Source organism: Hyaena hyaena, unplaced genomic scaffold, assembly GCF_003009895.1.
Source record: "Hyaena hyaena isolate Hyena2069 unplaced genomic scaffold, ASM300989v1 scaffold_314, whole genome shotgun sequence".
Taxonomy (NCBI): Eukaryota; Metazoa; Chordata; class Mammalia; order Carnivora; family Hyaenidae; genus Hyaena; species Hyaena hyaena.
Genome location: NW_024080947.1, coordinates 537,569 through 543,301, shown reverse-complemented (window position 1 = coordinate 543,301; position 5,733 = coordinate 537,569). Strand labels below are relative to the sequence as shown.

At 38.9% G+C, this 5,733-nt stretch overlaps 1 non-coding gene across 1 annotated transcript; it reads right to left on the bottom strand.

Annotated features, from left to right (window-relative positions):
* Window positions 1-417: 417 nt before the first annotated feature.
* LOC120242755 lies at window positions 418-520 on the bottom strand. Its single transcript, XR_005531158.1, has one exon. It is a non-coding gene; the product is annotated as a U6 spliceosomal RNA (small nuclear RNA).
* Between the last annotated feature and the right edge of the window lie 5,213 nt (window positions 521-5,733).

The window sequence follows — 5,733 nt, the reverse complement described above, 5'->3', positions numbered from 1 at the left end:
TGGAAATATTTATTTCATAAATAATATTTATTTCATAATATGGAATTATTTCATATTTATTTATTTATTTATTTCAATATTTATTTCATAAGTAATTTCAAATAACTTTATTTCCATTTCAGAGAACTTGTGGATTTGTTTTCGCAGATTATCAGTGATTATAAAGGCTTAATTTAAAATAAACCCTTCACGGGGTGCCTGGGTGGCTTAGTCGGTTAAGCATCCGACTTTCGCTTAGGTCATGATCTCGCAGTTCGTGGCTTCGAGCTCCGCGTTGGGCTCTGTGCAGACTGCCAGCTCAGAGCCTGGAGCCTATTTCAGAGTCTGTATCTCCCTCTCTCTCCGACCCTCCCCTGCTCACGCTGTCTCTCTCTCTCTCCCCTAGAAATAAATAAAAATATTTTAAAAAATTATAAAAAAAATATGGAATGCTTCAAATTTGCATGTCATCTTTACACAGGGGTCATGTTAATCTTCTCTGTATTCCAACTTTTAGTATATGTGCTTCTGAAGCAGGCACCGGATGTTATATTTTTATCTCTAGAAAAGGTTAGTTGGCATCAAAGATTTATAGAGCAACAAGAAATCTAAGAGCCACCTTGCGGTTTTCAAATGACAATTCTTTGTTCTACAAATGAACAAGTTAACGTCTGTTAGGCCAAGAGCCTGGGGCTAGCATCCAAAGCCATCTTCACAGGAGAGCTACTGATGACCACAGAATATAGAGCTGAGCCCTGAAAAGTCAAACGCGCTATAGAAAACTTGTTTCATGATCCATTCGTCCATTGATGGACACTTAGGCTCTTTCCATGTTTTGGCTATTGTTGAGAGTGCTGCTATGAACACTGGGGTACATGTGCCCCTATGCATCAGCACTCCTGTATCCCTTGGGTAAATTCCTAGCAGTGCTATTGCTGGGACGTAGGGGAGTTCTATTGTTAATTTTTTGAGGAATCTCCACACTGTTTTCCAGAGGGGCTGCACGTATAGGTGGATTAGGAGGAACTTAATGGAGGACCATGGGGGAGAAGGGGAAAAATAGTTGGGGAGAGGGAGGGAGGCAAACCATGAGAGACTCTTGAATGCTGAGAACAAACTGAGGGCTGATGGGGTGGGGATGGGGTGATGGGCATGGAGGAGGGCACTTGGGATGAGCACTGGGTGTTCTATGGAAACCAACTTGACAGTAAACTATTAAAAAAAAAGAAAAAGAAAACTTGTTTCAAAAACAGTGGTTCCCTCTACCCAAATCAAAATAAATAAAACTAAAACGTAGGCCCCTTCCCCACCTCACTCTTTCCCACTCTCCAGAAGCAGCCTTTTCATTTTTTTCATCTCCAAATCCCAGTTACTTCTTGATTATTCATGGTTAAGCATCAGTTGTCAATACGGAAGATAAAAATGAACCCTCTTCATTACCACACCCACCCCCACACCACACAAATACACCCCTCCCACACAGACACACCCTTCACCCCCACCACACACATACACATCATACACACTCTTAACCCCTCTTCTTCTCAATAAGGTCATATCATGAATTTACTTAATAATCCATGTTTATATTACTGTGACAATGAAATATGCCAATCACAGTTGAGCCCTGTAATATATTATGGCGACTTTTCCTTTCTCACATAGGGTTCTTTTTTGAATCAGTAATTTACCTTTTTTCCTGGTGTTCTATGTAACAATGATTTAGTTAACCCTAAATTACTCTTCAGTTATATAAATTTCCTCTCCAAATCTTCAAACACATCAATTAATCTATTTTATTTTGGAAATATATCACTGGTAGCTTTCTGACTGGCCCTAATCTAGACTGGTTGCTCTTTATCTGTCACCTTGATGATTCCCTTCTTTTGTTGAACCCTTTCTTCTTTTGTATGTCCCACACCTTCTTTCTTCACTTAATCCCTCATTTTGGTTAGCAATAACTTCCAAATAAAGGGTTCTAAGAAGTAAAATTTTGAGAACCTGTGTGTTTGAAAACCTTTTTTTTTTACTTCTTTTATACAAATTGAAATCATTTTCCCTGAGAATTTTGAAGGTAGTAATACATTTTCTTGTAATATCAGTGTTGGTTGATGCATTCAGATTCTCAGTCGTTTGTACAAAATCTGTTGTTTTTTTAAGGTCCTCTTTGTACTGAGATATCACAATGATGTATCTTATTGTGGGTCTATTTTTACCCGTTGTTTATAGAAATTGATGACCTTCAGTTAAACTTTCTTAAATTATTTCATTGATTATTTCCACTGTTTTATCTTTGTAGGATACTTAATTATTCACACATGAGTCTTTTTGTTCTAGTCTTCTAATCTCTTTTTCCCTCCTATTTTCCAACTTTTTGGGTACTGTTTTGTTAGCAATTTCCTCAACTTCATCTTCTAACTCTTCTATTGAGTTTTTCACTTCCATTTTTTTTTAAGTTTTTAAACATTTTTATTTATTATTAAAACATATTTATTTTTGAGAGACAGCATGAATGAGGGAGGGGTAGAGAGAGAGAGAGAATATCCCTCCAGAGTACAGGTGCGCAGGAAATGCCTCTCCATGAGGCTGAAGGGCAGGCTCAGAAGGAGTCAGGGCTTTGGAAGTCTATTTGCCAGCCAGAGAAGTGGTCACATTGCCTAGGCTGCAAGCTCAGAGTTTGTATACCCTAGGGTTGAGAGCCCCTGGATGTCTCCATCCAAAACCACAAACACACCACTAACAACTGGATAGTATTAACAAGAAAAAGCAAATGAAAGCATGCCAGGTAAAAAAGGAGAAAGAAAAATGAGCTCAATATTGTAATGTAGCCAATTGCAGTAGTTTGCTAGGGCTGCCATAATCAAATACCACAGCCTAGTTGACTCACAGAAATTTATGGTCTCACAGCTGTGGAGGCTGGAAGTTCAAAATCAGTGTTGGCAGAGTTGATTTCTTCTAAGGGCTGTTCTCTGTCAGGCCTCTCCTTGGCTTGTAGATGGCTCTTCCCCCTTGTTTCCTCACATCAGTTTCACTGTGTCTCTGTGTCACATTTGCCTTTTACAAGGCATATTGGGTTAGAGCTACTCTGGTGACCTTTAGCTTGCTTACCTCTGAAAAGACCCCATCTCCAAGTAAGGTCACATTCTTTTTTTTTTTTTTTTTTTTTTTTACAAATAGTTTATTGTCAAATTAGTTTCCACATAACACTCAGTGCTCATCCCCACAAGTGTCCTCCTCNTTTTTTTTTTTTTTTTTTTTTTTTACAAATAGTTTATTGTCAAATTAGTTTCCACATAACACTCAGTGCTCATCCCCACAAGTGTCCTCCTCCATGTAAGGTCACATTCTAAGGTACTAAGGGTTGGGACTTTAATATAGGAATTTGAGTGGGGGCGGAGAGGGGGAGGCGCACAATTCAACTCCTGTTAGCAATGAAGGGTATATTTGGGGATGAGAGGCAATAAATTGATAATTGTCGTGCTCCTTCTTCTTTTCAGTATGTCATCCTCCCCTCAACTCTTCCTGGTGTTTCCTAGACCCTGTTTTAGCCCTTCTAAAAAAACACACAGGCTTATGCTGGGATGCTGTTGCCAAGCTATATAGTAGTGAAGAGCCCATCTGGGAATCAAACTGAAAAGTCCTAAATGCTTTCAACTCATCCTATATTCAGTCAGCCTCCTTCTACTGGTACCTGATGTCACATTCATGAACATTTGGGCGTTCTACATAAGGGGAGATATAGGGTTGCTTCTTGGCATTCTCCACTGTTGACTTTGGAGTCAGGTTTCTGGAGTCTAAGTTTTTGCTTTCCAGTTTCCAGAATGTTACTGCTGTATCTGTTTCTTGTGGCTTTATAATAAATAATAAGTAAACCTTTTCTCTCAGACTAATTTTAGATTTACAAAGTTGTAAAGGTAATACAGGGAATTCCCTTATACTCTTTACTCAGTTTTTCCTGATGTTAACATCTTTTATCACTGCTGCATCAAAATTAAGAAACCAACTGGTACATTACTTATTCACCAGATTTTCTACTTATAAGTTTTTGTTCCAGGATCCAATCTAAGATACCACACTGCATTTAGTTGTCAAGAGTCCAGTCTGCTGTGATTTGTCAGTTTGTCTTTCCTTGTTTTTTATGACCTTGACACTTTGGAAAAGTACTGGTCAGGCATTTTGTAGAATGATCTATTTGGTTTAATGTTTTTCTCATGATCAGACTGGGGTGAGGGGAAGAATAACCCAGTGAAGTGCTCTCATTATATATGAAGTGTACAGGATATCCACATGTATCATTGTGATCACTTGGTTAAAGTAAAAAGTTCAGTGGTGGCTTTCTTCTGTAAGGTAGGGCTGATGCCCAATGGTAAATGAGGCTTAGAGAACTAGATTCATTGGGGTGCCTGTGTGGCTCAGTTGGTTGAGCCATCCGACTTTGGCTCAGGTCATGATCTTGCAATTTGGTGAGTCTGACCCCCACATTGGGCGCTGCTCTCACTGTGGAGCCCACTTTGGATCCTCTGTCTCCTTCTCTCTACTCTTCCCATAAAACTAAAAAACAAAACAACACAAAAACAAACCTAAAAAACACCTAGAATTACTGATAGAGATGGAGAGGACAAAATTCTCCCTATCCTCTCTAATATAAAGACCAGGTACTGATGCCTAACTACCAGAAGACAGAAGGATATAATGATATCACACTATGTAGCAGGGCTGACCTGGCAGTTTAGGGGATTGGATTCACAGAGAATTATGGGTATGGTTAATAGAACACAGTATGTCTTAGGGGCAACATATATGGGCAGCCAATAAGGATATTATTCAGTTTTTACCATCAGAATATTAATGATGGAAGACAACAAGGAAGCTAAGGGCAGTTGCCCTAATAAAGTCACAATACCTTTCCCAGTTACCCAAGCCAGTTTTTCAACCCAGAACACATAATGAAGAAGTTCAGTACCCAGGAGGAAGGACCTGGCAACAACATAGCATGCACAGACTAAAACAATTCCCTATCTGACCCCAAAAGGAATTCTGGCCATTTACTCAGAACTGTACACTGGAGAGAGGGCTGTTAGACACAGTCTGGATTGACAGTGACACTCAGTGATCTGAAGCATCATCATGCTGGAGAGAGGGGGAGAGCATGTAATAAACATTAGTGTTGACCAAGTTATAAATGTATATGTAAGTGCTCTTCTACTGCATATGTTCATGGATTGGAAGAACAGGTACTGTTAAAATGTCTTTGCTACCCAAAGCAATCTACAAATGGAATGCAATCACTACAAATGTAATGCACTCTAAAAATGTAATGCAAATCCAACAGGATTTTTCAGAGCTAGAATAATCCTAAAATTTGTATGGAGCCACAAAAGACCTTGAGTAGCCAAAGCAATCTTGAAAACACAAAACTGGAGGTAACACAATTCCGGACTTCAAATTATATTACAATGCTGTAGTAATCAAAACAGTACGGTACTGGCACAAAAACAGACACAGATCAATGGAACAAAACAGAAAACCCAGAAATAAACCCACAATTATATGGTCAATTAATCTTCAACAAAGGAGGTATGCAATAGGAAAAAGACCATCTCTTCAACAAAGAGTTGGGAAAACTGGATAGCGACATGCAAAAGAATGTAACTGGATACAGAAATAAACTAACAATGGATGTTAGCGAGACGTGTAAATGTGAGACGTGAAACCATAAAAATCCTAGAGAGCAAGGTCAGTAATTTTTCTGAC